Consider the following 11465-nt stretch of genomic DNA (forward strand, 5'->3'; position numbering starts at 1 on the left):
TGACTCACTTCCCCTACTAAGGTTTACATTAATTGTTCTGCAGCCCTCTAACTTGGAACTGCACACGGAAGTTAATTCTGGGAACTGTAGTTCTGGCTTAGCTATCTGGCCCTAACATACCCATTTTACTGGCTGTATGAAAAGGACCCAGTAAACAGGTGGGGAGAGGCAAGAGCCCTGACATCATTCAATGGCATCTGCAGTGCCAAAGCTGTTACTACCCCTAGAATTCCTGGTCATATAAGTAGTTCCCAAACAGCAGTTAATGCAGGAAGGTGACTGCCCATCCTGTCTTGGTTTCTCCCAATCCTGTCCTCACCCATGTAAGGTCATTGCTTTGACTGGAACATGACCCCCAAAGTTCACATGTGGAAAACTTAATCCCAAACTCAGACGTGAATGGTACTTGGAGGTGGAACCCTCGCGGGGCGATCAGGGTTGGCCAAGGTCATGAGGGTGGGGCCCTATTAATGGTACTGGCAGCTACAGAGGCAGCAAGAGAGAGGCCTAAGCAAGCAGGTTCACATAACTTCCAGTATGTCATCACTCGCCAAGAAGACCTCACTGGATGCCAAGCAGGTTCCGGTACTTGGACTGCTGTAAGGACCATGAAGATGGTATTTCTTGTAAATCACCCATCTCCAGTATTCCATTACAACAACAGCAAACAAAGCTGCCTGTTGTATTACGTTGTCCTTGGTTATGCCTGGGAATAGGCCTCCTCTGCCCTCCCAGGTGTGTGACACCTGTGACCAGGAAAGTGCCACCTGAACCAGGCCTCTGCTTCCTGGTCCCAGCTAGAGCATGGTTCCCTCTCCGCTGAGCGGTGAAGGAGTTCTCATTTCCTTCCTGTGTTTTGCGTCCTCCAGTCACTGGCATGATGAGTTAATGCATCTTGAAAAATGAAGCGCTGAACCAGGCCCTTTATTTATAGCTCATTTTACAAATGTGAATTAAAGTGGGCCACTCTTATGACACACTCAAATTTATTAGCCCCACTTGATGGCTCGGATAGTTAAATACTTCAGTGAATAAACTTAGAATTCATTAAGTCTCATTTTCTCATATTTCATGTATTTGCAATCTACTTTCTTCCCTGGTAGTTTTCAAACAAGAAAATTAAGGCTGGCTCTGAAATTTATGGACGTATTCTTCTAATATTCCTTTAATTAGGAATTCACATGTGGCTTCCTAAGCAAGCCGCCCGTGGAGATAACTTATGTAATTTGAGCTACCTCATTGTGTGACCGGTTCCTAATTCCATTTTGGTCTCTCTTTAGCTCTCATTAGCTCTGAAATGCTGTGTAGGTTAAGTTCTGCCAAGACACAGCAGGTAGGGCTAATGTTTCACCTTCAGGTAGGTATAAAGATGAGGGGATCATTTAAAGGTTGACTGTTTACTGTGAAACACTCACAGGGCAGCATCTGAGAGAGTCTGGAAACCACAGCGTTTCTGTGAGCAAAGGAAACGTGCCACTTAAGACAGACCTTCCTAAAGCCATTCTGTCGCCACGTGTACCACATAAGCATGTATCCAGCTGCAATGGCTTGGACATTGGTTTGGGTGTCCTATCCATTCAGACTTGGTTACCAGGGAGGAGCTGTTTTTAAGGTGCTGGAAACCCAGAAGGAGGTCATTGGGCCGCTGGGGGTGTGCCCACCAGAAGGTGGTTCTCATGTGAACTCTTGAGTTTTCCTGAGAGGATGCTCAGAGAAGTCCGATTTTGGACCCAGCCATTCTCTCTGCTTCATGGTTCTCTGTGTGATCTCTCACCTGCACATCTTCTGCCAGGCCATCTGCTGTCCTCACAGAGGCCAATCCCATGGGGCCACATGACCCTGGACTTGAACCCCCAAAACGGTGAGCTAAGTAAGCTTTTTTTGGTTTTGTTTTATGAAGTGAGTTGCCTTGGGTACTTTGTTGTCATGATGAGAAGCCAGCAAAAGAAATTGGACCTGCGGCCTGGGAAAGATGCTCTAACAGTACCCAAGGAAATTGAAATTGGTTTATGGGAAGAGTTAGGAGAAATGGGATGCTGAAAGCCTACAATGCTGTAAGAGGAACATGACGGGCAATTCTGCTGAAGGCTAAGCTGACCAGAATGTGGAGAGTAAAAGCCTTGCTGGGAATTGGGCTAAAGGCCAGCCTTAATAGAAGGTGGCCAAGAACCTGGCCTGACTGTTTGTGTCCTGAGAACTTAAACACAGAGCATGAGTTCATTTAACAGAAGATATTTCACGGTGGCAACATGGAAAGGCTGAAGCATGGGTATTACTGATCCCTGGTGAGAATCAAGAGCAAAACAGAGCAACATGGAATGATCTGGAAGATTTTGCAGCTTGGTGAAAGAAGAAAACAAAGACAACATGTCTGGGATAGGAGGGTCTCATGGGGGAAAAGCTCATGAAAGAGATGAATGCAGCTAGAAGGGAGTCATGTTCTCTTGGCAATGTTAAGACAGGTAGGCATGTATTAGCCACTGCAAGTAGAGTGCAGAGGCAGAAGAAGAAAATGAATTATTGTGCAATGAAACAAGCAAACAAGCCCTGAATGCAGACCAGCAAGTCCACCTGGGGCAACTGCTCCTACCGGGACCCCTGGTAGAAGGATGTCCGTGCCCTCCTGGAGATCCCCCAGAAGATCCTGGGAAGAATTTTGGGGTCTTCTCATGCAAAAATCCCACACTCACAATTTCCCAAGAGAGGGGGCAGGAGATAAGAAGTGGGGGACTACAGTCTAGATACACACTGCATCCTCAGTCCTTGCCCAAGATACCCTCCCGGCCCATCATGTGCACTCTCTTCCCCACCTGCCACTGTTCGTGATCTCTCCTCTGAATTCTTTCTTGCATGGAGACAAGAGCCTAAGGGCAGCCCACAACCTGCAGCCACAGCAGGAGCAGGGAGAAAGGACCTCCGGAAACCCCGGGGTGCTGCTCCTGGCACAGGCCCAAGGACCCAGAAGTGCAAACTTCCTTCCCAAATCCTCCAGGGCAGAATCCTTTCTGGAGAGAGGCTCAGAGTGTTCGGCTCTTGGGGACAGCTCCGGAATCTAGCTTGCTGGTGAAGAGGTCACGGCAGGCCCAAGCCAGGTTCATATTAGAGGCAGATCTTGACATTAGTCCACGTGATTCTGGTTTTGCAGGTGTGTGGAATGGAAGGGCTATGGGGTCATGAAAGTACTCCCTGAGATTTGAGAAAAAAACTTGGGCAGGAGGGTCAGTGAATACTTGGTTGTGGGATTTGACAGAGTTTAAGTCACCCAAGCAACCCCAGTGAATGTGCTTAACATTAGCCATCACTTGATCAGCTGATTGAGGAGTGAGAGCTGCCCAAGACTTTTAGGGTCCAACACCTTGGGCCTGAAACTTAACAATGATTGTAGAGGGAAAAGTCAGTGAGCAGGTGTTTGTTCATCTTCTCTTGGGTGCAATCCCAGTTTTGAAGGCTGGTGAAACCACCCTGGCCAGGGGGTGGAAATGCTTCTAGCTGGTGTATGATGGGCTGCACCTGATTCCCAATGTCTTGTGTGGATTCCCTGCCCTGAATCCACATGGGACCCTGTGAGGTGGGTGGGGTAACCTACAGATGGGAAAAGGAAGGTGCTGGGAAGTTAATGAGGGGATCTATGTCCACCTTCTGTGATTACAACAGAATATATACAGAATGAAACATATTTTTTGTTGTTCTAGAAGTAGGAGGGCCAAAGGAGAGAGGCCACACCCAGTGAGGGCCTACTTGTTGGTGTGGATACTGCAGAGCCCAAGGTAGTACCAGGCATCATACGACGAGATGGCTACATTCAAGAGAGAGAACCAAACTGCCTTTATAACAGTTATAACACTCTTAAAAAACAACCCATCACTGCATGCACTGGTCCAATCATGAGAATACAGCTGTGAGGATCTACTCTCTTCCCAAAAGCCTCCCCTGGCCTGAATTCTGCATCCTCTACAACGGGCACAGATTGAGATGACTCAGTGTGAGATCATCAGACTTATTGAATGAATCAGGGCTCAGAGCAGCTTGACTGTTGTTGAACTTGGATTTGTGGGGTGTGCTGCATGTGGCCTGAACTTGAGTTACCCCTGCACATTGTGCCATGCATGGCTCTGGCTGTGAGCATTTAAGCCCTAGCTATGCATACTTCCCTAGGGTCACCAAGTTACTACATCTTTGGAGGTCTCAGTGTCTGTGTTGGCAAACTGGTGACGAGTTTCCTACATTCCAGGACATCGAGGTAGGACTGCTGAAAGTGCTTGGCTAAAGCACATTTTAACTTGGGCATGGGCTAGAGACCAAGCCTTTCATTTGGTGGTGAACCAAGTATGTCCACACCATGGCCATTCATGAAACAATCACGCCCCCTGCACCCCCAGACATGACCCACAACAAGGCAAGCGTGGCCCAGTTCAAGACAAGTGGCTGGTCCCCAGCCAGGGATGAAGACAGGAAAGCCATTCCTCTGCCTGGGAACAAGTGGATCGATGGTGAAGGAAAGCCTCGGGTCGTCCAGCACTCTAAAAGCCAATAATAAAATTTAAAGTCAATGAGGAAGCTGACAGCAAACCGATGGTGGGGCCGGAGGCCAGGACTGATGTGTGTCGGGGTGGGGAGCAGCCACCAGCCCCCAGGGCAGGGTGGAGTTTCTGAGGGACAGACTCCTGGCAACCAGCAGGCAGGGAGCACCCTGTGAAGGTGAAGGCGCCTTGGAGCCTGGCATTTGGCACAGATCCTGCCGCCTGGGCTGGTGTCTGCCCACTGATGGAAGACACACAAGTGGGAAATGAAGCTGTCCCAGGATTAAGACCAGGGATCCCAGCACCATACTATTCTATTCACCCAGGCTTTGGAGGGATGTGGCTAAGGCCGGGAAATCATCTCTTAGGGCATGGAGTCCAGATACATTAACAAATAGTTGGTCTGGCCATGCGGTCTGAATTGGAGACACTCTGATGATCTCTCAGCCAAAGGGTTGTACAGTTTCATTTATCTGTGCCAACATTTCCATCTCCCTGGGCTGGGACTAAGTTTCTGTCCCTGTTGCATTCAGGAGTGGCAGGAAGGACAGCAGGTCCTGAACATTATGTCAGGGATCCTAGTGGCTTTGGGCAGGCGTGGGCAGAGGTGGATGGGAGAGATGCCAGCTCCTGCCCACACTCGTCCTAAGGGCTCTAGGGGGAAGAGGGCTCTTGGCAGCCGCAGTCCAAATGTGCAGCATGTTGAGCAGGAGTGTGAGTGGTAAGACTGTTTCAATGGTAAAGACAGGTAAAAACCAGCTAGGGGTCACGGAGGCTGAAAAAAGAGAATAGAGAAGAGATTTTAAGTACAGGAGAGAGACCGGTTTGGAATGTAGGCGGCATGGAGAGAGGGGTGCAGGAAGGATGTTGGAGGAATACCCACAGCAGAGACACACATGTATGAATATAAATAGGTGGGTAGATAGGCAGCCTGAGGACCTAATTCTGCAAGCTTCAAGCTCTGGGGCCTGGCCTTTCATTTCTGACTTCCTGAAAGTTTCTCCCAGGATGCCCAAGAATGAACAGCAACCTCTAGAACCAGGCGGAATGGCTTTTTAATTATAACAAGCCCATCAGTCCTAACTAAATTAGTCTGTTAAAACTACAGCTCAAACAAATTCAACTGCACTGTCTACCCCCCCCCCCCAAAGGAAGCAAAGAATGCAAACACTACAGCTGAGGCTACCCTGCCACTTCAGTATAGCCTCCCCAGCCCTGCCCAGCCTGCCATTTGAGTGTGGAGTAGGTTGAATAACCCTGCCTGTCCCTCCAGGGGACGTTGACTTGCTTTGTGATAAGAGGAACTTGGGAGAAAGGAGAGACTTGTTAGTGAGTGAACAAATGAACATCCTGCTTCCGTTTCTGTTGCCAAGGCTAATCACCCAGCTCCACCGAGGCACTGGGTAAATTGAAGCCACACAAAGTTAAGTGTGTTGATTTCATGCTCTAACTCTTCAGAGGAAAAACACCCAGCCTCAGCCCATGGTTTAAAGAACTGAAGCCAGTAATTAACTCATAAGGCCTTAAACTAACAAGTGGCTTCCTTTACAAGTGCACTGTCAATCGAACCTTGATTCATGAAGTCTCTAATTGGTCTGCTTGGCTTTGCTTTTAGTCCAAAAGCCATCAGCTTAATAGATCCATTGCATTGTGTCCCTAAATTATGTCTTTTCCAAAGAGAAATGAAAAAGATGGAAACCAAAGTTCCACACAGCAAGCCTGGATGAGCTCTGGGTTTCCATAGGCCATCAGAAGGGGCTGAGGGTTTCCAAACGAACACGTTGACTACAGTGAATACTGCCAGAGTTCAGGGACAGGTGACAGCGGGGGGTCAGGTGCATCCTGTGGTCCTTAGCAGACTGCTAAGTGATAACTGTGTGAACGGTGGCCTCGGGAGCCAGTTGCTGTCCGCAGGGTTAACAGCTGGCCTGGTGTGAGCCCAGCATGGATGCAGTGGAGCTCCTGTGGAGGCTTCTTTTGAACCCACAGATGTTCAGGCTCCGGCCCAGTGTGGCAGCCAGTGACAAAGAGCTGATGAAAGCTAAGCTAAGCAACACGCTCACACCTACTCCACACGTCAACATTTACCTTGTCCGGTCCTGAACATCATCCAGGTTTGTTAAATCTGTTAGCAGTTCCTTTCCTGCTAAAGAGTCCTAAACTATAACTGCAAAATAGGTCGCTTTTGGCATCAAGACTTTTTTGACCAGAAGTCAGCTAACGATTTAGAGCTCTCAGATTCCCTTTCTCACCACAAAGCTACAGCAATAGGACAGTTTGGCAATGGCAAAACATCTCACAATACAGTCAGATATTTTGAAACAGAAATCATACATATCTAATTATTTTATTATGATTTTATTTGCCTTTTACTGTACCTAAATTTACAAATTACAGGCCTGGTGCAGTAGCATAGCATACTAATCCTTGGCCTGAGGTGCCAGCATTCCATATGGGCACCAGGTCTGGTCCCAGCGACTCCATTTCCCAACCCAGTTCCCTGCTAATGGCCTGTGAAAGCAGCAGAGGATGGCCCAAGGCTTTGAGCCTTTGAAGCCATGTGGAAGATGTGGAAAAACCTCCTGGCTCCCAACTTATGGCCAGCCCAGATCTGGTGGTTGCAGCCATTTGAAAAGTGAACCAGCAGTTAGAAGAGCTCCCCTTCATGGTAACTCTTTCAAGTCAAATATATAAATCTTTAGAAAATTTTACAAATTGAACTTTATAGGATCGAGTCCTGTGTGTAAGTTTGATCATCTGCACAGGGGTGCATGAATTTGGGCAGAATTATCTAGACAGTGCCTTGAGAAGGCACGTGTAATGGGCGTCACCATAGACGACTTGCACCCATTTGTCAGGTTAACACACAGCGGACATGGCACAGAAATGGAGTTTCTTACCCTGCCCTTCCTACCTCCTCTCGCACCATTGAAGTTAATTGAAGGCGTGAAAAGTGCACCGAGCCCCTCCTGCCTTCCGCACCATTCAGAACAACTGGAAGTGTGGAAATTGCTCCAGAGGCTCCTTGCATCTAGCCTCTCCTGCCATCTGTTGTACTAGATTAGGAAAATGTTGGGCTCTGGTAACTCCCTTCCTGTCTCCTGCACATGGAAGCTTTGTTTGTACTGCGTGGCTCTCAATCTGATTGGAGGATGAGAGCTTAAAAACTTTGACTTTGGCAGCTTGGCGTAGTGGCTCCTAGAGTGTAGTGGGAACTGTTGGCGACCAAACTTGGGCAATAAAGATTGCTCCTAACATCCTACACTTGGGTCCAGTATGACCGCTTTTGTACTCTGCAACAACTTGGAATAAGGAAGTCATTACAACTGAGGGAAGGGGCTAGGGCATGGGCCTAGGAGCTTTTTGCCGTTTGGTTTGTTTCCTTCTGTGTCATTTCCCTGCTGTTTAACGGATGTAGGCTCCCACCTTGCTTGTGTAATAAGACAATTCCCTACTGATGGTGTACAAGGCATGGTCTGCCTTTGGCACGGATGCTAGAAGTGGGAGTCATCAATGCCAAGACGAAGGCTGAAGGTCATGGCAGGTGTTCTTGCTGTGGGGCTGGCGGGTTGGGTGTGTGTGGTGCAGCTGGAGAGGCTGGGGGAATGCACATGGGAGTGGGGTAGTGCTGCAACATGTCCTGCATTGCGGGGGTCTCAGTGTCCCTAGCGCATTTGGTAACCAGCATGGTGCCACTTTGGAGAAAAGAAAGAAGAAAAGGAAGGAGAGAGGACCAAAGTTACAAAGATCAAATTCCAGTATCCGTTCTAGTTTTTACCAAGACCCATTAAGTGATAATGAAAAGCACTGCAAGTTCTAGAAGCCCCTGGATTCTATGCAATTTAGTTCTTTCCCTGGAGACATGGAGACTCTCAGAGTGACTAGAATAAGGTTTTTTCCTTACTAATGATCTCTTCTGCATACTGTCCAATCAGACATCATATTCTAGAAAAAGCACCTTTTAGAACTGCCTGCAGCCTTGTGCTGTGACTTCTTCAAAGGATGGAGGCATAAAGATGGGGGTGAAGCACCTGGACCATTCCTAGTTCAATGTTTGATGTGGTTCAAGCTCAAGTTCACTGCTAGCTTTGGCCTCTCACAGCTCTTGAAAGGCTCAGCTTTGCTTCTGAAGTAGCTAAACACACAATAGCTGACTGTGTATTGCAAACAGTAGGTACCATCCCAGGCATGAATGTTCCTAGCCGTTGCCAACATCGTATCACTTTACCTGTACCCTTGGGGAAGAAATGAAATAAATGCCAAAATAAGAGTCCTTGGGTAGAACTCTAAGGTGGAGAGTATCCCCTTAAATTCTCTATTTTGAAGCAAGGAAAACATTTGTAAAACAGCATTAGCCAATGGTATCAAAACAATTTTTTTAAAAAACGTAGTCAACCTCCCAGTATGGACTTGAATTAATTTCTGGGTCCCCAAAGTCCACTCAACTAGGAATTCTGCCAATTTGAAGGTTCACCCCCTTCAATTTCAAATTAAATTAAATCTTTGGTTGTTTGCCTGAATTCATTATTCAATTTGAAAACAACAACAAAACAAAAAACAAAACAAAAAAAGCAAGCTTAGGTTGTGCGTGTAAGAGCCAGGGTGCAAGAGGGACAGCCTAGGAGGAGGGCGAGAAGGGTGGCTGATAAGGCCGCACAGGGAGAGGGCAGCTCCCTCCTCCGCCAGCAGGGATGCAGGGATTCACCAAGGTCAAAGACAACCTGTAACACTGAGCACCTTAGGAGGCACATTCTCTTGTCCCCCAACCCTCACCTTTATAGCCCCCTAATAAAAACAAACCCTCTTGTCCCCTGGGCGCGACTTCCCTGTACCAGACCAATGAAGCTCTCCTGGGAGCACTCCCAATAAAGCCTGCTTTAAGCTGAACTCTATTCTGTGTGGATTTCTGGTTCTGAACACGCTTATAGTAAGCAGTTCCAGCTGTGAGGTGTTCCCTGCTCCCCCCAGCAACAGAGAAAAGCTGTGTTTAAAACGCAAGCATTTCCTAAACAGCCCTGAGCTGCTTTGGTTTACCTTTTGAGATGAAAGTGTTTCTGAATAGTCTTTCTTGAACTTGGACTGCCAAGTTCTTCCTTGAAGTTCACAAGTTGACACTGACGCAGACAATGTAAACAGGTGGCAGTTTGTCTGAGACCATCACTGCAACCTTGGATACATTGTAAGGACCTTTGATCCAAGGGGAAGAAGACAAACTACTCAACATTGTACCACTGCTTGGGCTCAACCCCGGCTGGGGGGGTGAACCGCAGTCCAATGTTGCCACCTGGACAAGGTTAAAATGTAGTCAGCAGGATTACAAAAATGCACGCTTGCATGGCTTAGCTGCTGTCACTTTCCCTCTTTCATGCAGATTAATACAAAGCAACTCCTTTCAAGCTGCTAATATGAGACACTATCTTCACTTCCATGACAGAAGGTCTTACCATCCTATCTCTCTGAAAGATGCTACAACTTCCACTAAAAGCTGGAAGTCATTTGAGTGAGAACAGCTACCTTTCATAAATAAGGCTGGAACGAAATTGTTAGACCATCAGTTCATCTTTATATTCAAGGAAAATGGCAAGAAACGAGAGGACTTGCAGATAAATCACTTTCTCCGTAGCCAGCAGCAATGTGTGTACAATAAAGCACATACTCTTCAAATAACGAGAATAAATCTATTTCATTTCCCCTTGTATACTGTGCTTACTAAATGAAAGCCTTGTTTGAAAAGCTCTCTATTCCAATATAAACAAGCACAACGGTGAACACAATTCTTTCTGTTAGTGATTAATATATTTGAAGGATCAACTTTGAATCATTTAGGCAAATCATTCCAGTATTTTCATAGTGAGGACAACTTCTCACCCTCTTATCTGGATTATAAACAGTTTTTCACTTCCATTACCTTAAATAACTATTGGGACCTTATCTTAAAGCCACTCCTGACACCAGACAATCGTATAAAGACGTGCTTATTTTTTAATTCCTTAGCATCTTTGCTGTCCAAACAGGGTCACTGGCTTCTTTAAGTGAGGGGTGGGGGGGAAGCAAGCAAGCCACTACTCAAATTTCAATGAATTAAGGTTTGTGGAAAGCCTGATCTGCTATCTTCCCATTTTACAGATGAGGAAACTAAGTCTCTGAGCAGCCCAAAGGCGCTGCCAGGTTGCCCGGAGAGCCTGCGATCCCAGCTCAGCGCCTGCCTCTCTGGTCTCTGTTCCCACACCACCCTGATTGAGGCGGCTCATTGGATTGGGCACGCCCATTCATAAACCTATCCCTGAGTGCTAACCGGTCCTGATTCTATACCCCCGCTCATCTGCCCCTGCCCTGTGACATTGTCGTAACTCTGATGACACGCTCACAGGAGATACAATTCAAGAACTGCTCGTTGATTCCTTACAGACTGGGTTCCCTAGCAGACACGTTTTTCCCAACAGCTTTGGCTTCACTGATCTTTGCTGCACGCTCATTCTTTCTTGCCACCTTGCCTATGTATTTGCATAGGTTATTCTGATATTCACCTCTTTGGAGCTTCTTTTGGACTTGGAGCAAATGGGACACCACATCTTTGTAAGCTAGAGAAAACACTCAATAGTGCCTCCGGCAGAAAATGCTTTTGAGTGGCAACTGAGTGACAGGTGACAGGCTCGCTGGCTTTTGAAAGGCATGTCCTCCCTGAAGCTGCCCTTCGCTCCTTCTCTACCCCGTGTTCGCTGAAGAGTTGCTTTTGTTAGGGGCATGCTTTTCTTCTGGCCCAAAGCCTCATTCAAACCTCCACCCACTTTCACACCGCGGTCACTTCTTCCTAGTCTAGCTTTCCTCCATGTGTCCTGTGTTCTCAGCTTGTTTCCACCTCTAAACTTGGGAGGCCCCAGGCTTGGGACAGACCCTCTCTAGGGTGGTGGGTGGGTGGGTGGATAGGTGTGTGTGTTTCCTAGG

This window comes from Ochotona curzoniae, unplaced genomic scaffold (assembly GCF_017591425.1).
Source record: "Ochotona curzoniae isolate NIBS_2020 unplaced genomic scaffold, NIBS_Ocur_1.0 contig_908, whole genome shotgun sequence".
Classification (NCBI taxonomy): Eukaryota; Metazoa; Chordata; class Mammalia; order Lagomorpha; family Ochotonidae; genus Ochotona; species Ochotona curzoniae.